The sequence below is a fragment of the Bos indicus x Bos taurus genome, chromosome 15 (assembly GCF_003369695.1).
Source record: "Bos indicus x Bos taurus breed Angus x Brahman F1 hybrid chromosome 15, Bos_hybrid_MaternalHap_v2.0, whole genome shotgun sequence".
Classification (NCBI taxonomy): Eukaryota; Metazoa; Chordata; class Mammalia; order Artiodactyla; family Bovidae; genus Bos; species Bos indicus x Bos taurus.
The window spans coordinates 61,490,139-61,514,804 of NC_040090.1; the positions used below are offsets into that span (position 1 = coordinate 61,490,139).

General features: G+C 43.2%; 1 long non-coding RNA gene across 7 annotated transcripts in view; it reads right to left on the reverse strand.

The window, feature by feature from the left end:
• LOC113905847 overlaps nucleotides 1-24,666 on the reverse strand; it is a 197,571-nt gene that overhangs the window by 22,611 nt on the left and 150,294 nt on the right. For 5 of the 7 annotated variants that reach the window (XR_003514742.1, XR_003514741.1, XR_003514740.1 and 2 more), the window contains one exon: nucleotides 8,109-8,197. This is a non-coding gene — a long non-coding RNA (uncharacterized LOC113905847). Of the gene's footprint in view, nucleotides 1-7,806; nucleotides 7,897-8,108; nucleotides 8,198-24,262; nucleotides 24,502-24,666 lie in introns of those variants that run through there. The other 2 variants (XR_003514744.1, XR_003514746.1) reach the window with 2 other exon arrangements.

The following is a 24,666-nucleotide window of genomic DNA, read 5'->3' on the forward strand; positions in this document are numbered from 1 at the left end:
AGTCGCTAAGTCATGTCCAACTGTCTGGGACCCCATGGCCAGTCTCCTTGGTCCACGGGATTTTCCAGGCAAGAATACTGGAGTAGGTTGCCATTTCCTCCTCCTGGGATCTTTCTGCCCCAGGGGTCAAACCTGTGTCTCTTGCATCTCTTCCAATGGCAGACGGATTCTTTACCACTGAGCCACATGGGTTACAGAAGGGCATGAGAGGCCTGGGGGCTGGGTAACAGGAGGAGGGCACAGGGGGGTAGTGAGAAGCAGGGGAGGAACCTCATGGCACACACACCAGCCCCACCACAGGACACGGAGGATCACAGCGCGTCTCCAGCCAAGTGTCAAGTGCTCGGTGCCCACGTGGTGGCTGTCAAGTTCCAGACCAAGGGTCATCAAAAGTCCTTCTGTAAAGGACCAGATAAACATCTTGAGCCTTTTAGCCACACACACATTCTATTGCATATTCTTATTCTTCTTATTTTTTTTTTACAACCCTTTAAACATGTGAAATCCATTCTTAGCTGATAGGTTGTACAAAAACAGGGCCCAGGCCAGATTTGGCTTGCAACTCACAGTTTTCCTGCCATAGACCTCAACTCACCGAGGGCAGGACCATGCCTGCTGTGTGCACTGCTGGGTCCTCTGGTACCTTGAATACAGCAGCACTCAATAAATCATAGTCTTAGGGTTGGATTTAACTGAGGTAGTACAGGCAGCATTTATTATCCCCATTTGACATATGACAAAAGTGAAATCAGAAAGTCAAAGTGACTTATCCAAGGCCACACAGCTAGATACAGACCCAAGCCACATCACCGCCAGCCCACGCATGGCTGTTTCTTTCAGGTCACATTTCTGTAATGTGATGACACCTGTTTCATTGCTTCACTGGCTGTCACTCTGATCCCCAGTTGGTCTATCTCCCTCTGCCCTTGAATTTGATCTCAGGGTCACAGATGCCCACTGCAGCCGCGGGGGGAAGGCAGGGAGGAGGGGTCCTGCACTTTCTAGGTGACACCCAGCAAAGGTGTTTGTGATGAAGAGCCCATGTCACGCTCCTCTCCCTCCACCCAGGATCTCTCCGGAAATGAGTGCTTTTCGTAAGATTAGAGACAATGCGTCTCTCTTCTCCTTTTCAGGCTAAAAGCATCTGCCTCCCTCACAAAGAAGGTAGTGAACCAGTTATAATTACACACCATACACTGGGGAGCGTGAAAGTGACATTTAGCAACACTTAAGCCTCAGACATGTGGTGGTTGCAATAAACATTATGTAACTGCTGCAGCATCGATCCCAACAATTAATGCCAAAGAGCGGGGATGAAATGGTAGTTCTCCAAGAAACTGCCACAACCTGAGAGTAAAGCAGAACCCAAAATCTCTCCTGAAGACAGCTCCCCCACCTCCAAATGTTAAAACCGTCTCTCTTTTTCTGGTAATGTTTTCTGTCCCAACAATTTTCAACACAATTTTCCCAGGGTCCAAGGGACCGGAAAGCAAACAGGCAGACAGGGACCAGGAGTTTGTCTGGTGGACTGGTCTGCTTCCCAGGGCCCTCTGGTCTATCTAATCCATGAAATTAGTGAACTTGGGGAACTGCAAGGTCAGTGCAACTGGGTCACAGAAACCAAGGAGCAGGCCTCAGGAGACAGCCTGGGGAGGGTACGTGTCTGTCTTAACTGTAGGCAGGGCAGTCACGAGAGGGGTTATGATGAAAAGCAGTAGAGAAATTTTTGCATCTTGGAAAGAAGCAGAGAGACTGGGAGAGAATGAGAGTGGCTGAACTGTAGCAGTGGGGATGTGGAGAAGCCGACAGATCCAAGAAGTCTTTAAGAGGCGAACTTCACAGGACCTAGTGAGAGATAGGATGTAGTAATAGCACGGTTAAGGCTGATTCCAAGGTTCTGACTTTGGTAACTGGGAGGCTGGTGGTGGAGAAGGAAATGGCAACTCATTCCCGTATACTTGCTTGGAGAATCCTATGGATCAAAGAGGCTGGTGGGCTACAGTCCATGGGGTCACAAAGAGTCGGACACGACTTAGCAACTAAACAACAGCAACAATGATGATGGGTTGGTGATACTGGAAAGAGGGTTGGAGGAAAAAAATGTGTCAGAGTGTTGGGAACATTAATTATAAGGATGAGTCAGATAAAAGGGGAAAGTGGAAATATGACTCAGAAGAAATGCTGTGGTGAAGATACAGATATGTGAGTCACATACATCTAGCAAGTGACTGGTCAGAGCTGAGTGAGCTTCCTGGGGAGAAGAAATAGAGTAGTAGAAAAGAAGATTGGGCTAAACAACAAGGTCCTGCTATAGAGCACAGGGAACTATATTTAGGATCCTGTGATAAACCATAATGGAAATGAATACCCAAAAACGTCTATAGAATATAACGGAGCCACAGTGCTGTACAGCAGAGATTGGCACAACATTGTAAATCAATTATATTTCAGTTTTTAAACAAAAAATAAAAAGAAAAGAAGACTGGGGACCCACTGGTTAAGGGGTGAGACAGAAAGGGGCTCCAACAATGGAGACAGAAGAAGAAACAAGCAGAGAAGGCAAACTAGAAACAAAGAAGGAGGAGTGGATGGTCTTAGAGACCAAGGAAGAGGAGTCTTGGGATAAAAGGTACACAGCCCTGTCTGATGCTGAAGCAAGGAGAAGTGAGAGTCATTCATTCATTCGTTCCACAAAGATTTACTGAACAGCTACACTATGACTGGCACCCTTCCAGGTACTGAGAGAGAGCTGTAAAGCGAATATAACAGGCAAAACTCCCCACCCAAATGGAAATTTCATACAGGATGAAGAGAGAAAGCTGAGCAAACAAATAAGTATATGGTACATATACATATAAAATTAAGTGTATGTATTGGATTGAATAGTGATCCCCAAGAAGATACATCCAAGTCCTGACCCTTGGCACTATGAATGTGATTTTATTTGGAAATGGGTTATTTGCAGATGTAATTCAATTAAGAAACTCAAGATGAAATCATCCTGGATTTAAGTTGAGCCATAAATTCAATGACTGCTGTCCTTATAAGAAAAAGCAAAGGGCGATTTGAGACAGACCCACGAGGGAAAATACCACGTGAAGACAGAGGTAGAGACGGGAGTGATGCGTCTAATGAGAGAGTCTTGGAACGGATCCACTTCTGTGTCTTCAAATCTCTCTCTCCACAGAAGGACACAAGTCATTGGATTTAGGGTCCACCCTAGTCTAATATGCTCTCATCTTCACTTGCTTACAGCTGCAATGTCCCTATTTCCCAGCAGGGTCACATTTGTAGGAACTGGGTTGAGGGATTTAAACATATATTTTGGAAGGTTACAATTCAACCCACAGAAAAATACCATGTAATCATCTTAATAAGTGCAGAAAAAGCACTTGAAAAAGCACCCACTCATGGTGAAAACTCAGCAAACTAGAAATAGAAGCGGTTTTTCTCAGCCTGACAAAGGACAATTGCAGAAAACCTCCAGATAATATTATACTTAATGGTAAAACTCTGAATGCTTTCTCCCTCAGATGGGAACAAAGCAAGGATGTCCACTCTCACTTCTCCTCATCAGCACACTGGAAGTCCCAGCTGGTGGGATGAATGGATGAATGAATGCAAATTGGAAATGAAGTACAAACTCTATTTATACACAACCTGAGTGTCTAGGTAGAAAATCATATAGAATCTACAAAAACAACAAAAAACTAGTTAGAATCCATGTAAGTGATTTCCCCAAAGTCTCACAATATACAAAAGGCAATTGTATTCATATTGACTTGCGATGAATAATTAGAAATGGGAATTTGCAAAAATATTATTTATAGTAGCACCCCAAAACCATGCAACACTGAAGTATAAGACTAACAAAATATGCACAAGATCAGTATGCCATGAACTAGAAAGCACTGATGAAAGAAATAAAAAATATATATAAATAAATGAAAGCTATATTGTTCATGGATTTGAAGGCTTGGGGTTTTTAAGATACCAATTTTTCCTGGAGTGAGCTACAGATTCAACACATTTCAATCAAAATCTCTGCAGGAATTTTTGTGGGAATCGATCCTTTGATTCAAAAATGTTCATAGAAAGACAAAGGAACTAGAATAGACAAAACAACTCTGATGAACAAAATTTGAGAAATCACATTACCTGACTTCAGGACTTAGGATAAAACCATGGTAATCACAACAGTGTGGTTTAGGAGAACAGAATACACAAGAGTGGTGTGCTGGAGTCATGGCAGCTCATGGGAGCCACCTATTAAATTTTCGAGAGTTTTACAAGTTGGTTGGTGTCAAATTGGCTGCTTGAAACTGTCTATTGTGAGAATATTTAAGAAATAAACATCAGCAAGCACTACAAACTAGAACTCCTCCAGCCCACCCCTGCTCTTCTCCCCAAAGCCGGTTCTTAAATGTTTAGCAGCAGTCTTCTACATGTAGATCAAGGGAACAGAGCATTTAGAAATTGATGTACATATATCTGGGCAAAAATTTCAAAGGCAATTCAATTCACTGTCCCACACTGGAACAACTAGAAACCCATAAGCAAAAGAAGAAAAAAAAATAGAACCTCTATCCATTTCTCATATCATATAACAGAAATTAACTCAAGATGGAACACAGACCTAGATGCAAAAACTGTAAAACTATTACTTGAAAGCATGGGATGAAATCTTTATGAACTTGGACTAGGCAAATATTTACTAGCCCTGACACCATTTTGAGAAAATAAACTTCACCAAAATTAAGAACTTCTGCTTTTCATAAGACACCATTACAAAAATAAAAAGACAAGCTATGGTCAGGGAGAAAATATTTATAAATCACATACTTGATAAAAGACTTGACATGGAATACATAAAGGATTCTCAAAACTCAATAATAAAAAAGCAAACAGTCCAGTTTTTTTCATTGGTAAAATAATTGAACAGATGCTTTCAATGGGCAAAAGAAGTGTGGCAGTAAGTACGTGAACATTAACCACTAGGGAAATACAAATTAAAACCACAACAAGGACTTCCCTGATGGTGCAGTGGGTAAGAATCTACCTGCCAATGCAGGGGACATGGGTTTGATCCCTGGTCTGAGAAGATGCCACATACCTCAGAGCAACTAAGCCCATGTGCCACAAGTACTGGGTCCAAGCCACAGCTACTGAGGCCTGCGTGCCTAAAGCCCGTGCTCTGCAACAAGAGAAGCCACTGCCGTTAGAAGCCCACACTCCACAAGGAAGAGAAGCCCCTGATCGCTGCAACTAGAGAGAGCTGAGCAAAGCAAGGAAGACACAGAGCAGCCAAGAACCAATCAGTAAATAATTTTTTTATTGAAAAGACCACAATGAGATAACACTATGCATCTAGTAGAATGGCTAAAATGATCTTTGTAATTGGTAATACAAAGTGCTGGTGAGGACATAGAGCAACTGGAACTCTCTTTCATTGCTGGAGGGGATTCAGAATAAGCACAGTCCCTTCCATAGTCCCTTTGGAAGTTTAAAGATTTCTTATGAAGTGAAACATACTTCTATCACATCCCTCCCAGGTGTCTGCCCAAGTAAACTGGAAACCTACATGCACCAAATAATCTGAATCTGTATGTGAATTTTTAGAGCAACTTCATTTCTATTTTCCCCAAATTGGAAAATACTAAATATCCCTCAACTGGGGAATAGATAAACAACATAAAATATCTATACAACTGATCCTAATCCTAATCAGTCTCAAAAAGGAAATAATTGCTGATATACACAACATGAATGAATTACAAATACATGTGCCAAGTGAAAAAAGCCAGACTCAAAGGCTACACAGTACATTGTTCTATTTATATGACATTCTGAAAAGGCAAGGTACAGAGACAGAAACGAATCAGTGGTTATCAGAGCTGAGAGTAAGGGAAGAGGTAGACACAGAAAAATTATTTGGAGTGATAGAACTGTTCTCTATTGCACTGATGGTTAAACCACTGGATGCATTTGTCAAGACATGCAGAATTGTATACTAATGTAGGTAAATTTTGCTGTATATACATTATTTCTCAATAGAAAAAAATAGGAAAGGATCACTTTTGTCTTTGGGGTTCAGAATAGACTGAAGGGGCAAGACTGGAAGCAGGGAGGCCCCTGGGTGAGAGTGACAGGGCTTAGACTGAAAGTGCCCAGAATCTAGCAGTACATAGGCCATCAGAGACCCTGGTGGACACAGCTTCAGTGAAGGCACAGAGGGAGAGGCAGGCTGCAAGGGTGAGGAACGGAGGTGAGCATGTGCAGACAGCCCTGGGTCCTGGATCACAAACGACTCTTTCCAGACACCTACCTGAGAACAAACTAGTGGTTACCTGTGGGGAGAGGATTAGGGAAAGGGGAAGCTAGGGAAGGAGACTAAGAGGCCCAAACTACTGGGTATAAAATAAATAAAGTATCAGAATGTAATATACAGCACAGGGACTGTAATTAATATTTTATAACAACGTTCAATGGAGTATAATCTATAAAAATATCAAATCACTACATTGTATATCTGACACTAATATGACACTGTCAGTCAACTATTCGGTAAGTCTTTTATGTATGAAATTTCAAGTTGTGAGCTTTCAAAGATGCAAACATGCATTTGCATGTCCAACCATGTAAGGTCTGTTCACGTGTCTGACATACATTGTCACATGCATGAATCCTCTACGAGTGTTTGTGCTTTTGTGTACTTTATACAGTACTATGCAATACCATATAGAGTACAATAGTACAATATTTCTGTTTCAAGCCCAGAATGTCCAGAAGCAAACACAAAAGTACCAGTGATGTTGCTGGTACAGCACTACCCAGATGGCACTGGATCATTTTTCCAAGAAGGTAGACAGAATTGAACCCAATCAGGAAGCAGAGCCTGCGCCATCAAAGTCAGGCCTGTGTGACACTGCAGCTCGCCCTCCATCTCCTGTTGCTGACGATCCATCATCTCTTACCATCTCCCACCTCCTCTCCCTCCTCCAGTCAGGAACGCTTCCTGCCTGTTCACTCGATGCCAGCCCCTGTATGCCAGCTGTTATACTGTATTCCTGTGCTTTTCAAGGTATTGCACTGTAAGATTTTAAATGTTTCACTTTTTGTGTTTTTTTTATATATTATTTGTATGAATGTAAACCTAATACAGTATAGTGCTTATAGCCAATTGTGTTAGTTGGATACCTAGGCTAACTTTGTTAGACTTAACAAACAAATTGGACTTACAGACACACTCTCTGAATGGAACTTGTTAGTATATAAAGGACTTGTTATATTTCCACCCATCAATCAATCAACCAATAAGTAGATAAATAAACTTCTTGGACCTTTCCTACAGAATGAGCCCTCACATGGAGAAAAGCCTAGGCCTCTGGTGACCAACCATTCCATTTTGCCTGGGACTTTCTCAATTTTGACAAAGAAGGTCCTGCATCTAGAGAAACCACCCCATTCCTTCCCAGCTATACCAGGACATCTGATCACGTAAACCTGGTCCCCGACCTGCCCCAACTGAAGACCTGTGCTCAGTTCAAGGCCCCGTGGTTCTTCCCTGCGGTAGAGCTGGGGTCCCTGCCTTCCACCCTGTCAAACTTCCGAGCTCCTCTCTGACACCACTCATCCAGGAGAAGGAGCAGGAAGGCTTGAGAGCAGAGCCACCCTCTGCTTTTCATGGCCCTTCGTTCAGCCATTGCATGAAGGCTCTTGGTCAGATGACTCAATAGCAAGAAGATATAAAAGAGGGATTTAGTCTCTCCCCTGCCTGAAGTTAGGAGCAGAGAACTTGGAACACACCTTGGCTCTCACTTCTGAAATGCCTCTCTTGAAACACACTCTTTGAGACGCTCTGCTTTGGTCTAGTCCATCACGATGTCTCCACAGCTGCGGACCTGAAAAGCATTCCCTCCTTCGCGTCTGGGCTTTGGTTGCCATCCCACTCACTCGCCTTGCGGATGTGTGTTTCTGCAACCCCGTAGTGCCCAAGGAGTCACGTGCCTTCCTCACACACGCCAGGGGAGGGATCTAGAGTCATGCTTGCAGGACCCGCACCTTGACATTAGACACGACCCGGTTTGAATCCCAGCTTTGTCACTTACCAGCACCCTGACCTTTGGTACCTTGCTCCTCCCATGTCCAGGTATTCCCTCTGTAAGGTGGGTATAATGAATTCCTCCTCAATGGATCACTGTGAGAAAGAAATTCAATGAGACCATGTATGAAGAGGGGGGAAAATCATCGTAACACTTGGAACAGAACAAGCGACAAATAAATGCAGCTCTTGGTCTTATAAAATGTTTCCAAATGCTCAAAAATAGGAAAGTGGTTAATACGTTAGGCTACATCATGATTTATTATTTATAGAATACTATATAACGAAGCCATAAAAAATAATGTTCTGAAGAATAGTTAATGGCACAGAAAAATATTCACAGTATAATTTTTTAAGAGAAAAAAATTCAAGCAATAAAACTCAGGCCTCAATTCTGTTCTGTAAAAAAAGTGTGAGTGTGTGTATTGTACATGTGTATATGGGGGGGAGAAAGAAATATGGAAAATGTTCACTGCTTTTTTTCTTTGCTAATGCTTTATATTCCTCTGTATTTTCAAATTTTCTCTGATGAACATGTATTACTCTCATAACAATAAGTGTTATTTTTAAAATTCAGTCATCAATTTTTTCATTCAAAAAATATTTTTCTAGTATACTCTATGTGCCAAGCAATACTCTAAACTCTGGGGATACTGTGATTAAAAAGTCAACAGGCAGGTTTTTCTCAAGGCACCACCTCGCTTTGCATTTAATTCTCCTTAATTGTTTTATGCACTAGTTTTGTCTCCACAAATAAATTAACTCCTTGAGGGAAGAAACCTTGTAATCCTCTTCTCTGTGGCCCTCCAATGCCACACTCCATACACACAGGAAGAACTCAACAGTGCATTTCATTTCAGTACTTGGGATTGATTGAAAAGTGGCCAAGTTTCCTAAAACCAGTTATTATGGGAGGATAAGAAGGGTTGCCTTCTTACTGGGGGCTATCTTTCCCTTTCTTCCCTTGTCCTGGGTGTGAAGGGGTAGAATATTCATGGCTGTCAGTGGGTTCTCCAGGAAGCAGAGGACTCTTACAGATGGCCTAGCTTGATGTCAGGGGAGCTTCTCTTTCTCCAGCCTCCAAAAGACACAGCCAACCTCCCCTTTTCCCATATTTAAGCAACTTGAGAGCTTAAATCATGTCCTCTTAGATCAGGACTTCATTGTTGTTTTTATAACAGGGGTCCCTTGGACAGTTTCATGAAGTTTGTGGACCTTTCTTAGAATAAAGGTTTTCAATGTGCAAAATAAATATGCAAGGTTACCAAAAAAAAGAAAAAAAAACTGCTGCTGCTGCTGCTAAGTCGCTTCAGTCATGTCCGACTCTGTGTGACCCCATAGACGGCAGCCCACCAGGCTCCTCTGTCCCTGGAATTCTCCAGGCAAGAACACTGGAGTGGGTTGCCATTTCCTTCTCCAGTGCATGCATGGATGCTAAGTCACTTGTAAATATACCAAAATGCAATTGTTTTTAAATATATTCATTATATAGTGATAAATTTGATACTCTGTATGACATTAAAAATGAAACATTACATTTGAAATACAGTCGAGGTAAACCTTATTTTTTAATTATTTCTTTATTTTGGGCGGTGCTGGGTCTTGGTTGCTGCAGGCTTTTCTCGAGTTGTGGAGAGTAGGGGCTGGTGCACAGGCTTCTCACTGCACTGGCTTCTCTGGTTGTGGAGCATGGGCTCTAGGGTGCACAGGCTTCAGCTGTTGTGGCACACGGGCTCTGTGGTTTCGGTTCCCGGGCTCTAGGACACAGGCTCAATAGTTGGTCACACGGGCTTAGTTGCTCTGAGGTATATGGGATCTCCCAGGATCGGGGATTGAACCTGTGTCTCCTGCATTAGCAGGTGGATTCTTTACCACTGAGCCACCAAGGAAGTTCAAATTTTAATTTTTAAAGACATACCCATATGAACACTTTTTGCTTACCTAGAATAAGAACATAAGATGGTAGACTGGTCTTTGGCAAAATAAACACACATCCTGTCGAACTCCAACTGATTTTTTTATGGTTACAAAGTTGAAAATCCAATCCTCAAAGATACAGTGTTGAAAATGAAATTAAAGCTTGTCAGGAACTTCACAGAGTAGAGATAATTGTCTCCCAGAGATCAGGATAACTCTTTAAGGCTTCTCAGTGAAACTTTAGTTATAGCGGTTATTTTGGTCCTAAGATCAATGAATTCATCTTTGGCTAGCTCAACATTGTTGATTCAGTTTATATCAGAAAGAAAAAGAATGTGACTCTAGGGTTCAATTTTGCTACCATCAAGACAGAAATAACTTTTGCAAGAGTTCTAAAGTGTTTCCAGGTGTTTATAGATTACTCTTTTCAAATAAATTGACAGCATATTGTAACTCAACTCCACGGAGGTTAAAGCACTTCCCCCAACATTTGAAAGTTTGAAAGACGTTAGCCTCATATCAGCCAAGAAAGCTCGTAATGTTTTCAGAAGCATTCATAATAATGATATCAAGGCCTTGAATTGAAAGAGTCATTTCATTCATATGGTTAAAAACATCTGCCAGGTAAGCCAATCAACGCACAGACAAAATTCTTTCAAAGTGGTCCCAGAATGGATTTTCTTTTTCTTTTAGAATAAGTAAAACTTTCCTCTTGAATTCAATGGGCTTCTTTGTGATAGAGAAGCTCATTATTTTCTGCTTTGGTTTCTTGATAAAACCTGTAAAAATACTGATTCAGAGATTGACTTTTGATAAAGTTGATGGCTTTTTATGGCTGTCAACAAAACTTCCCTCAGGATTTTGGGAAAAACCAGAATATGTCTATTAAATGCAGCAAGCGATAACAGCATAAGGTGCTCCCTTTTCCACTAAAGTAGATGCACAACTAATCATCACAGGAGGTCCCGTGCAAAGATCAATAGATTTTCTGTCCAGTTGAGTTTGTTTGAAAAAAAAAAAAAAGAAGAAGCTACACACACCATCTCCAAAATGTCAGTGGTTTTGTAATTTCGAAGTCACCCACAGAACAAGAATTCTTTTTCGATGTGGGTCATCGTGAACAAAAGAAGCAGGTAGCTGTATTGTAAGATGCTAATAGTTCCCTCCAGTGATTCATGGAGGAGAATGACAAAGCTGCCAATTCCTCCGTCACCCACTTCAAAATACTCCACCAGTTCTCCATGGAAACACCTCCCTTGACCCGAACAGCCACTTCCAGTCCATTCTGCGTTCCCAGCTTTTGTGATTTCAGGTTTCCCCAGTCACGTGAGGCTTTTGTTTAGCACTTGGTAAGCAACTTCAAGAACTCTTCTGGAAAGGTTTCCAGGAAATGGCAAATCCACATTTTGAAGTATCTATCCTGTGCTGTGCTTAGTCGCTCAATCATATCGGACTCTTTACAACCTCATGGACTGTAGCCCACCAGGTTCCTCTGTCCATGGCATGTCCCAGGCAAGAACACTAGAGTGGGTTGCCATGCCCTCCTCCAGGGGATCTTCCCAACCCAGGGATTGAACCCAGGTCTCCCACATGGAAGGTGGATTCTTTACTGTCTGAGCCACCAGGGAAGCCCTTGAAGTATCCTACCTTTTTGAAATTGAGGTTCTTCATTCACATACACACAAAAAATACCTTCATTTTATTTAGATGCATGTTTTAGATGGGCAGACATGATATATTCTTTCAGTCTTCCTGACTTCAAAATTCCTTTTGCAATAATTTCTCCACAAAAGTAAAGAAATCATTGTGATCTTGTGTCCTTTTGCTTAATTAATGTAAATGAAACCAGGTACATAGTTTTCATAGACCTTCATTTCTTTGCCAGCTCGAGATAAATTGAGTCCATAAAAAAATAATAAAGTTAAAATATTTTTGTTCCAGTGACATTTTTTGAAATATAATGTTTTCTTTGTGGTTCCTAAGTGATTTGTTTGATAAATCTACCTAGAAGTGAATTATTTGTATGTTAATTAAGTAAAGTATAAAACATTCATTACATTTTATGACAAGGAAGGAAGGCAGGTTTTATGATTAGTCAGTGTTTGTACTAGTAACATCTTTTCACCTTTGTGTAGACCAGGGCTGACACCAGCGGCTCAGGAGTCCTGATCTCCCTGGAATTTAGCTACTGCTTCATGTGAAATAATGGTTCTCATTTCTCATATTGTCAATGTTTCCCACAAATGTATTTTTAATGTGTGACATTTTCACAAAATAATGATACAAGGACAACATGCATATATATACTATGCAGATAGGACTTTACTTCACAACACAGAGAGAATGTGCAAATGGAGAACAAAAAAGAAAAAGAAAGGACTATGCTACTCGGAGAGCTTACTACACTGCCATGACCTGCGTCACTTGCAATCTGTTAGCAATCAGAAGCTGCTTTAAGTATCACACTTTGACAGTCGGTGCAGCCACCAGACATGTTTGAACTCGTCTATGTCACCAAAAGTTGCATTCCCAAACAAGAGGAAAAAACTCATGTTAAAGGGACTCAGATTTGCAAAAACTTCAGCAAACCATGAAAACGATTCAACTCCTGTGCACTGATCCACAAACAGTATGGTTAAGGACTATTGGACTGCCTTGGGTTACCCCCATGAGAATGTGAATTCACGGCCCAGAGGCTGCCCGCCCCATACACAAAGTTGCCAGACAACAGTGGTCACACTGGAGGAGAATTTGTCAAGATAGATCCCATGCTTCCAACAGTGACTAATAGCTCCTATAATTTTAATACAGTAATCGACGTGAATGACATTGCCAGATGTCTACCACAATTGTGATATCATATGAAAATATTTGTGATTTCTATTAATAACAAAAATCACAGGTCATGCTAATACTGCCAGTCTGTTGCCACACTTGTCATTGAAAGAAATGCTACATTTCAGATAAAGGATAGTAAAAATGAAACTGTAATTTCTGTCTACCCAAGAAGGCCCTCTGACTCCAATTCCACAGACCCTGTGGGCCCATCGATCCAGTTAAGAACTTCTGTTTTCTATGGACCATAGTGGTCCAAGAGGGTGGTTTCCAAGTTTCAGATAAGAAATCTGAAAAAAGAGCAAATTTTGATAATGCTAAGTTTATTAAATGTAAATTTTTTTTCTTTGATTTAGAATGTTCTTTTGATGAAATGATAAAGACAGCAGGTGGTAATTGTTTAAATGTCTTTACAAGGTAAAAATTAAAAGTGGACGATCCTATTACCAGTTCCCACATGTGCTCAATGTACTACCTGTGCTCAGTCGCTCAGTCATATCCGACTTTTTATGACCCCAGGGTCTGTAGCCCACCAGGTTCCTCTGTCCATGGAATTTTCCAAGCCAGAATACTGGAGTGGGTTGCCATTTCCTCCTCCACGAGATCTTCTCAACACAAGCATCTCCTGTGGCTCCTGCATTAGCAGGTGGATTCTTTACCGCTGTGCCACCTGGGAAGCCAGTTCCCACATCCACTCCCCTAATGATGTATTTGTTGGTCTAAGAAATGCAAAAGCTGGGTCTCATTTGTCCACGACCTCATGACAAACCCAATAAGCCCGAATATCTCTTATCCTGAACAGAACCCCAGATTAGTCCACTTTTCCAATCCTCACCCCACAGCTCTGAGTAAAACCCTGAACCGTCTAAGGGGTCAGAGAAAACCCATTGTCTGAGCAAAGATTGATTTACTGGGTAGAAACACGACTCAGTCTGGCCAGTTGGGCCTGACAAGGATGTGGCTGTGACTGGGTGTCTGCTGTCTAGAAATGCCAAGGTGATCTGCCTCCACAAGGGAAGGCAGCTTGGGAGCCTTCCTCAGCAGAGGGAAGAGAAGAGAAATCGGCCCCTTGCTGGCATTGCAGGCCTGATCCCACCGTCCGGGAGACACACCACCGCTACACTTTCTGCTATGTGACATGGTTCCTAATTGTCCACGACCTTTGAGTTGGGGGATTTGTCTAACTTGCAGGTGAAGTCATCCTAACTGACCCAGCTAGACACTTTGGGAAGCTTTAGGAATGAGCATTACCCCTTAAAAACAAGTTGCCTCACCAGGGTCCAAAATGAGCCTGCCCATCCCTATCTCTGCACATTGTCTTACCTGCAGCCCTAACTCTAGCCATCCTCTCCCCTTGTCTTGCTGATTTTACCTCCTAAAAAGCCCCCCTAAAGTTTCTTATTCTTTCCATGTCCACTGCCAACTCTAGCCCAGCGACTGCTACCTCTTGTACAATCTACAAGATTGGTGAGCACCATTAGGGAACAAAAATATACTTATGAAAGACAAAGTTTACATATTTAATTTATAGGTATCATATAAAAAAGCATACTCTGCACATAATATAGTGGTGTGAATAAAATTTCACCATGCTTTCCAAATAATTTCAAATTAGTCAGCTATTTGATTAAAGAAATGGAATATTAATAAATTATTGCAAGTGGTACAGAAATTAAAAAAAAAAAGGACTGGTGGGCATAGCCCATCAACTGGGTTTCCTGTTCCTACTGGGGCCTCTTCCATACAGCAGCGAGTGATTTTGTTTTCATGCTCCTCAGTTCACATTACTTTCTTGTTTAAAACCTTACAGTGATTTTCTGTTGCACTTAGAATACAGTGCAAACTATTTAAATTACCTATGAAGTCCAATAGAACTCTCCATACCTCCCGCCTGGCTCCCTTACCTCTGCCCTCTCAGCTTCAGTCACACGGGCCCTCCCACACTTCCCCTCCTGTTCATCAACCTCCAGAGTCCTGATCACAGGCACGGCAGCTTTGTGTGTAAGCCCTAAGCCCCCAAATGTGATGTTGTTAGCAGGCGGGGCCTTTGAGTGGTGATTAGGTTTAAATGAGTTCATGAGAGTGGGGCTTCCCTGGTGGCTCAGATGGTAAAAAAATCTGCTCGCCAAGCCAGAGACCTGGATTCGATCCCTGGGTGGGGAAGATCCCCTGGAGTAAGGGAATGGCAACGCACTCCAGTATTCTTGCCTGGAGAATTCCAAGGACAGCGGAGCCTGGCGGGCTACAGTCCATGGAATCACAAAAAGTCGGACAGGACTGAGTGACTAACACTTCTTTTCTTTTTTATGAGAGTAGGGTCCTTATGATGAGATTAGTGCCCTAATAAGAGGAAGAGACTAGAACTCACTCACTCTTTCTCTTTTTCCCCCTCTCTCCCTCCCTCCCTCCCTCTCTGCTGTACAAAGACATAGCAAGAAGGCAGCCATCTGTAAAGCAGGGAGACAGACCTCACCAGACATCAATCCTTCTGGCACCTTGATCTTTGATTTCTCAGCCTCCAAACTGAGAAACAAATGTTGGTGGTTTAAGTCATCCTGTCTGTGGGATTTTGTGCAGCAGCAAAAATGGGCTGAGACAACTCATCAAGAGTATCGGCTAAAGAATCAGAGACCAGCCTTCATTACAGTTCTGCCGCTGACTGGTGCGCTTCCCTGAGCTGCGTACACGACGTCTCTAAGCTTCCATTCCCCATTTGTAAAATGGGATAGCAAGAGTCTAAACTACATGGAGTTGCCATGAGGATTCAGTGAGATAATATATGTAAGGCTTTTAGCTTTTCATAACATTCAGCAACAAGGACCTTTATTTTTGTTTGACTTGCTGTCACAGAACTGAAACAGAGCCTCAGAAATTACATAATAAACAATCTGATTTAACAGATAAGGAAACATGCTCCAAGGAGGCTCCAACGGCAGAACCTTCAGGAGCCAAGCTGATGATTTCCCCAGGAGCCATTTGCAGTGTACCCTGGCTCTCTGCTCAGACAGCTCAAGGCTCTCTCAGGGCTGAGAAAAAAGTATGAAGGAGGAGCAGACAAGGGCTTCTTCCGTTCAGGCCCAAGGGGGATTGGGCTATGGAGTGAATGTGGAAAGGACCAGATGAGTGCTTCTCTGCCCCAAGAGAATATCCATTCCCCCAAGAGCATGAAAACACACAGCCCAGGAGAATGTCCTAATTAATACAGAACCATCTGTCTTTTTTTGCAGAGGGGGCGAGGGGAGGGCTTCCCTGGTGGCTCAGACAATAAAGAATCTGCCTGCAATGCAGGAGACCCTAGTTCCATCCCTGGGTCAGGAAGATTCCCTGGAGAAGGGAATAGCTACCCACTCCAGTATTCTTGCCTAGACAATCCCATGGACAGAGGAACCTGGCCAGCTACAGTCCATGGGGTCACAGAGAGTCAGACATGACTGAGAGATTAACACTTCACTTCACTTTTCATCTTTTTTACCGGGCTTTCCTGGGAAGAACATCCAGGCTATTTATTGGGCTTTCTTTGAAAACTGGGACCAACAGAGATTAATTTCTTGCTAATGGCATCCTCATCCTGCTGATACCCAAAGGACAATCTGTGTGGATGCAATTCAGAAACAGCCTCACACACATACACTTAAACAAAATCTAGGTTCCTGGCTGCCTGCCTGAGCAGCTTATTGACAACAACGGGGAAGAAGAGAGAGTAGGAGACAGACAGACAGAGAAGAACCTATACGAGGTCCATGTGCCCAGGGAGGCAACACAGTCAGTCACTTCTATAGGGCATCCTTGCTCTGGAGAAAAGATTTAAGGAAACAGCCAAGCAGACTTAAGGAAAAATTCCAAGCCTACTGACTGAAATCTGCTGTATTTTCTTTCTTTTGAAGAACACATCACTTCTGCACGAGGCAATCAGCTTCTGCCTTATGTAAACAGAAGCAGAAAAAGCTTTCAAGAGACAGGTTAAGTTTAGCACAGAGGCCTGGCTCTGTCACACACTGCCCACATCTCCTTCCCTGTTGTCCTTGTGATGAGACATGTCAGACTCCTCCAGACTGAAGGCCCCTCTGTTCCTCACTGATAATGACAATCTCCGTGATAAGATGCAGCGGCTCCCAGGATGCACCGCGCTCTCTGCAAAAACCGCTCACTCTGCCTGCCGCCCCCTCCCCTGGCCTCTTATCCACCTCTTCCACCACTGTTTGCCTGCAAGATTGCCTTACAACACCAGCCCCTGCTGGAAGCCTAATCTGCTGTCCCCAGGAGGCTTAAAGAACTTCCTCCAGTGGGTTCCAGTGGCTCCTTGTTCCCTGTTGTGACAATGATCGCACTGCTGTAACTCCTGCACATTCTTCCCCACATTGTTATGTTCTGATGGGTCAGGGCACCCACTCCTATTATGATAATAATGATTATGCTGCTCATATGTTTCAATTCTGAAACACTATTTTTTCACATTTGAATGTTTCTAAAAGTGGGACATTTTGCAATAATGTGTACATTTAGTGTGGTTGTGTTTCTGATTTTTTTTTTTTTTTTTTTTTTTGGCTTCTGAAAAGCTGTTATTATGTTGAGAGTGCATTTTAAAATCAAAGAAATAATAGTACTTATTCAGATGTCCCACTTCCCCTCTCCACTATGAAGTAGAAGGAGCAGGACCTGTGTTCTGCTCATTTGGGTCCCCACCCCTTCACAGAGAGCTGGGAGTACTGCTCAATAAATGTTGGAGGGACGTGGGAAATGACAGAGGGAGGAAGGAAGAAAACAAGGAAGGGAAATCTCTTCCACTGCAATTTAGAAATTGCTATCACACTTGCTCTGATTTAGTTTGATTTCCCATCAGAAGGCACCAGGCTTTCTCCTCTAGAGATCTGCCTTAGAGTTTCCTACCTCCTGCTGTCTGGGCACTCCTGTCTGTTACAGAGCCTCAGCACACCACAAGGGTAATCAGCCATGTGGGGCAGGCGCTATGAAGGGAGAAACTGATCAGGGTGAAACTCACAAATTCAGGGTCATCCTTCAATTCAGCTTCACCAGGCAGGAGACTTCTGTCAACTCTGCATCCCACACGACCTCCATTACATCTCCATGCCTTGTCTGGCCCATCCAACGGGTCCACCGAATGGGTCAAGCTCTGGCCTTTTGCTTACCTTTCCTGCCTTATTTCCCAAGACTGCAGTCAGCTGAGTTTCTCATTTTCCCCAACTCGGCCTTGCCAGTGACTTCTTCCCTGGCCTCCAGTTATCCCGTGACCTCTTTGATCTCTGTCCTCCCAGACCTCACTGTCCTCTGAATAGCTCCTGCTGCCTGAACTAGAACAGTCTGCACTACTGGTTTTTCTATAGTTGGTGTTTTACAGTATTTCCCACAGCAGGGCACATAAGAGCAGCTAGGCACCTAATTAACCTCAAACGCAGGATGGAAACAAACAATACACTGAGCAGATGTGGCAGGCTCCTCCTCCTTTTAACACTCCTTGGTCCACACTTTCCTATACTCCCAACCCAAACAAATCCCTCTCTCTGAGGCCCCTGGTCCACTGAGAATTATGCCCTTGTCCCTGATTTTTCCAGGTATTTTATTGGAGACGCACATCGACCACACTCCAAGCGACCCCTAGAATCCTGGGCACCAACAGACATGTCTCTGAACTGACATCTCTCCTTCTTGGCTGCTGCATCTCTCTCACAGGTCTGTCTCTGTTCCTCTCAGATAACCACCTTTCTGGGCTCCTCAGTGATGCTAAAGTCAAGGAGGCTTTAGAGGTGGGAGAAGGGGCAGCCAAATGACGTTGTTGGTTTATGTGAGATTCACAGCCAGCTGACTCTCTTAGGTTCTGTGGATATGAGCTGCTGTCAGATCAGGGATTTCATCCTTGACATGAAACTGATTTTGTAAACCTGAGGTGTGTCATTTACATTTGTCCCTCTTAAATTTCATCATGTTTAGCCTAATCCTTCTGGCTGGTGGTGGTCATTCTGAGGCTTCATTCTGCCTTTCAATTCCTCAGCAGAGTGGAAACAAAGGGTACCGCGGCTTTAGGGTGACCTCCACGGAGAAATTAACAGCATGTCTGTATCAGGGCTTTATCTCACTTCTTAGCCCTGGGATACCACTGGACCTAGCCAGCTGCAGCCTTTTAGGGCTCGTTTTTATAAAAATGGGACCTACCCGGTAATTACCATCTTATCCCGGCCCACCTCTACCCTTGGGCTCCTCCCACAGTCTCAGTAAATGGAACTGTCATCGCCCCACCAGGCAGCCAAGACAGGAAAGGCACTCCTAATTCCACTTTCCCCTCCAGCCCCCACACGAAATCATTCCTTAGTCTCACCAACTGATGCTACCTCCTAAATAGACAAAAGTTGCTGAACCACCGCTGCCTCGGACACCTCAGCCCATCTTTGTGTATTCTTCTCCCTCCTTCATCCATTTAACTTCCACATTTCAGGCCTCAGCTTAAACCTCACTCACTCCAGGAAGATTTCCTATCTCATTGATTAGACTAGGGGCTCCAGTCACCAATGCGTTCTCTCTTTTCTCACCCGAATTCACTGCATGCTGTTGGTCATGCTTGTCCTGCCAGGTACATCCAGGTTCTATGACAATGGGGAAGCTGTCTATTTTGCTCATCATCATGTTTCCAGCATATTGTTGTTGTTCAGTCACTAAGTCAAGTCCAACTCCTTGAGACCCCATGGACTGCAGCATGCCAGGCTTCCCTGTCCTTCACTGTCTCCCAGAGTTTGCTCAAGCTCATGTCCATTGAGTTGATGATGCTGTCCAACCATCTCGTCCTCTGTCACCCTCTTCTCCTCCTGCCCTCAATCTTTCCCAGCATCAGGGTGTTTTCTAATGAATCGACTCTTTGCATCAGGTGGCCAAATATTAGAGCTTAAGCTTCAGCATCAGTCCTTCCAATGAATATTCAGGGTTGATTTCCTTTAGGACTGACTGGTTTCATCTCCTTGCAGTCCAAGGGACTCTCAAGAGTCTTCTCCAACACCACAGTTCAGTTCAGTTCAGTGGCTCAGTCGTGTCCAACTCTTTGCAACTCCATAGATCACAACACGCCAGGCCTCCCTGTCCATCACCAACTCCCGGAGTTTACTCAAACTCATGTCCATAGAGTCAGTGATGCCATCCAACCATCTCATCCTCTGTCGTCCCCTTCTCCTCCCGCCTTCAATCTTTCCCAGCATCATAGAGTTTTCAAATGAGTCAGTTCTTCACATCAGATGGCCAAAGTATTGGACTTTCAGCTTCAGCATCAGTCCTTCCAATGAATATTCAGGACTGATTTCCTTTAGGATGGACTGGTTGGATCTCCTTGCAGTCCAAGGGACTCTCAAGAGTCTTCTCCAACGCCACAGTTCAAAAGCATCAACTCTTCAGTGCTCAGCTTTCTTTATAGTACAACTCTCACATCCATACATGACCACTGGAAAAACCATAGCTTTGATTATAGAAACCTTCGTCAGCAAAATAGTATATCTGCTTCTTAACATGCTGTCTAGGTTCGTCACAGCTTTCTTTCCAAGGAGTAAAGCATCTTTTAACTTCACTGCTGCAGTCACCATCTGCAGTGATTTTGGAGCCCAAGAATATAGCAGATACTCAATAAGTACTAGATACACAACAAATATTTCTTGAATTATTAACCTTTGTAGGGCAAGTTTTAAATCATTGGCAAGTGGTTTTGCTCATAGCCAATGAAACATCTTGGAGTGAACATCTTGGAGTGAAAGGAAGGATACACCTTTGGCTTCTGATGAATAGTGGGAGTCAGCATCACTTAATTACCCTGAGCCTCAGTTTTCTCATCAGAAAACTGAGGATAAAATTTCATCATGTGGCCTTGTCACAATTCTCAATGGAAATTATGTATATGAATGTATTCCCAAACTAAAAGTTATGGTTCAGGTACAAATAATGTGGACATCTAAGGAGCAGTGGCTGCGAGGGTGCAGGAGGGCCAAGAGGAGCTACTCCACGTTCAAGGTCAGGAGGGGCAGCAGTGAGGAGATACCCCTCGTCCAAGGTAAAAAGCAATGGCTGTGCTTTGCTGGAGCAGCCGTGAAGAGATAACCCACGTCCAAGGTAAGAGAAACCCAAATAAGACGGTAGATGTTGCAAGAGAGCATCAGAGGACAGACACACTGCAACCATACTCACAGAAAACTAGTCAATCTAATCACACTAAGACCACAGCCTTGTCTAACTCAATGAAACTAAGCCATGTCCATGGGGCCACCCAAGATGGGCGGGTCATGGTGGAGAGATCTGACAGAATGTGGTCCACTGGAGAAGGGAATGGCAAACCACTTCAGTATTCTTGCCTTGAGAACCCCATGAACCATATCAAAAGGCAAAATGATAGGATACTGAAAGAGGAACTCCCCAGGTCGGTAGGTGCCCAATATGCTACAGGAGATCAGTGGAGAAATAACTCCAGAAAGAATGAAGGGATGGAGCCAAAGCATAAACAATACCCAGTTGTGGATGTGACTGGTGATAGAAGCAAGGTCCGATGTTGTAAAGAGCAATATTGCATAGGAACCTGGAATGTTAGGTCCATGAATCAAGGCAAATTGGAAGTGGTCAAACAGGAGACGGCAAGAGTGAACATCGACATTCTAGGAATCAGCGAACTAAAATGGACTAGAATGGGTGAATTTAACTCAGATGACCATTATATCTACTACTGTGGGCAGGAATCCCTCAGAAGAAATGGAATAGCTATCATGGTCAACAAAAGAGTCCAAAATGCAGTACTTGGATGCAATCTCAAAAACGACAGAATGATCTCTGTTCGTTTCCAACGCAAACCATTCAATATCACAGTAATCCAAGTCGATGCCCCAACCAGTAACGCTGAAGAAGCTGAAGTTGAATGGTTCTATGAAGACCTACAAGACCTTTTAGAACTAACACCCAAAAAAGATGTCCTTTTCATTATAGGGGACTAGAATACAAAAGTAGGAAGTCAAGAAACACCTGGAATAACGGGCAAATTTGGCCTTGGAATATGGAATGAAGCAGGGCAAAGGCTAATAGAGTTTTGCCAAGAGAACACACTGGTCATAGCAAACAGCCTCTTCCAACAACACAAGAGAAGACTGTACATATGGACATCACCAGATGGTCAACACCGAAATCAGATTGATTATATTCTTTGCAGCCAAAGATGGAGAAGCTCTATACAGTCAACAAAAACAAGACTGGGAGCTGACTGTGGCTCAGATCCTTATTGCCAAATTCAGACTGAAATTGAAGAAAGTAGGGAAAACCACTAGACCATTCAAGTTTGATTAAATCAAATCCCTTATGATTATACAGTGGAAGTGAGAAATAGATTTAAGGGCCTAGATCTGATAGATAGAGTGCCTGATGAACTATGGACTGAGGTTCGTGACATTGTACAGGAGACACGGATCAAGACCATCCCCATGGAAAAGAAATGCAAAAAAAGCAAAATGGCTGTCTGGGGAGGCCTTACAAATAGCTGTGAAAAGAAGAGAAGTGCAAAGCAAAGGAGAAAAGGAAAGATATAAACATCTGAATGCAGAGTTCCAAAGAATAGCAAGAGATAAGAAAGCCTTCCTCAGCGATCAATGCAAAGAAATAGAGGAAAACAACAGAATGGGAAAGATTAGAGATCTCTTCAAGAAAATCAGAGATACCAAAGGAACATTTCATGCAAAGATGGGCTCGATAAAGGACAGAAATGGTATGGACCTAACAGAAGCAGAAGATATTAAGAAGAGGTGGCAAGAATACACAGAAGAACTGTACAAAAAAGATCTTCACAACCAAGATAATCACAATGGTGTGATCACTCACCTAGAGCCAGACATCCTGGAATGTGAAGTCAAGTGGGCCTTAGAAAGCATCACTACGAACAAAGCTAGTGGAGGTGATGGAATTCCAGTGGAGCTATTTCAAATCCTGAAAGATGATGCTGTGAAAGTGCTGCACTCATTATGCCACCAAATTTGGAAAACTCAGCAGTGGCCACAGGACTGGAAAAGGTCTGTTTTCATTCCAATCCCAAAGAAAGGCAATGCCAAAGAATGCTCAAACTACTGCACAATTGCACTCATCTCACACACTAGTAAAGTCATGCTCAAAATTCTCCAAGCCAGGCTTCAGCAATACATGAACCGTAAACTTCCAGATGTTCAAGCTGGTTTTAGAAAAGGCAGAGGAACCAGAGATCAAATTGCCAACATCCGCTGGATCATCAAAAAAGCAAGAGAGTTCCAGAAAAACATCTATTTCTGCTGTATTGACTATGCCAAAGCTTTTGACTGTGTGGATCACAATAAACTGTGGAAAATTCTGAAAGAGATGGGAATACCAGACCACCTGACCTGCCTCTTGAGAAATTTGTATGCAGGTCAGGAAGCAACAGTTGGAACTGGACATGGAACAACAGACTGGTTCCAAATAGGAAAAGGAGTATGTCGAGGCTGTATATTGTCACCCTGTTTATTTAACTTACATGCAGAGTACATCATGAGAAACTCTGGGCTGGAAGAAGCACAAGCTGGAATCAAGATTTCCGGGAGAAATATCAATAAACTCAGATATGCAGATGACACCACCCTTATGGCAGAAAGTGAAGAGGAACTAAAAAGCCTCTTGATGAAAGTGAAAGAGGAGAGTGAAAAAGTTGGCTTAAAGCTCAACATTCAAAAAATGAAGATCATGGCATCTGGTCCCATCACTTCATGGCAAATAGATGGGGAAACAGTGGACACAGTGTCAGACTTTATTTTTCTGGGCTCCAAAATCACTGCAGATGTTGATTGCAGCCATGAAGTTAAAAGAAGCTCACTCCTTGGAAGGAAAGTTATGACCAACCTAGATAGCATATTCAAAAGCCGAGACATTACTTTGCCAACAAAGGTTCATCTAGTCAAGGCTATGGTTTTTCCAGTGGTCATGTATGGATGTGAAGTTGAACTGTGAAGAAAGCTGAGCACCGAAGAATTGATGCTTTTGAACTGTGGTGTTGGAGAATACTCTTGAGAGTCCCTTGGACTGCAAGGAGATCCAACCAGTCCATTCTAAAGGAGATCAGTCCTGGGTGTTCTTTGGAAGGAATGATGCTAAAGCTGAACTCCAGAACTTTGGCCACCTCATGCGAAGAGTTGACTCATTGGAAAAGACTCTGATGCTGGGAGGGATTGGGGGCAAGAGAAGAAGGGGACGACAGAGGATGAGATGGCTGGATGGCATCACTGACTTGATGGACGTGAGTTTGAGTGAACTCCAGGAGTTGGTGATGGACAGGGAGGCCTGGCGTGCTGCAGTTCATGGGGTCGCAAAGAGTCAGACACGACTGAGCAACTGAGCTGAACTGATAACTGTGGACGTTGCATCCCTCTAGGAGTGGCCCCATCCTACCTTCAGAGGTTGTACCAGACACTCCCATGGGCTCAAACTTGAGCACCAGTTCTCATTAGTTTGGATCCAGTACCAAGGCCAGCAGGTCCTTTTTTCTCCCTTCTCAACCTTGTCTGTGCTCCGCATTCTCCTACACTCCTGGGCCATTTCCAGAAGCTTTCATAATCAGCACTTCCATTGCGCTCTCTTGGTGAAGGGTTTAATGATCCTGAAGGCCCTAGAAATACATTGAATTAAAACACAAAATGGATGGCATTGTGCATTTTAGTGAAACAGCAATTAGGAGCAGCAGTCACCATGTACTCAGGAGGGCAAGAGAGCCTAGGAGAAAAGGAATAAAGTGACCTCATAAAGACACTTAATTTCATTACCACCAGACACAGTTTCCCATTATTGCTCTTGGT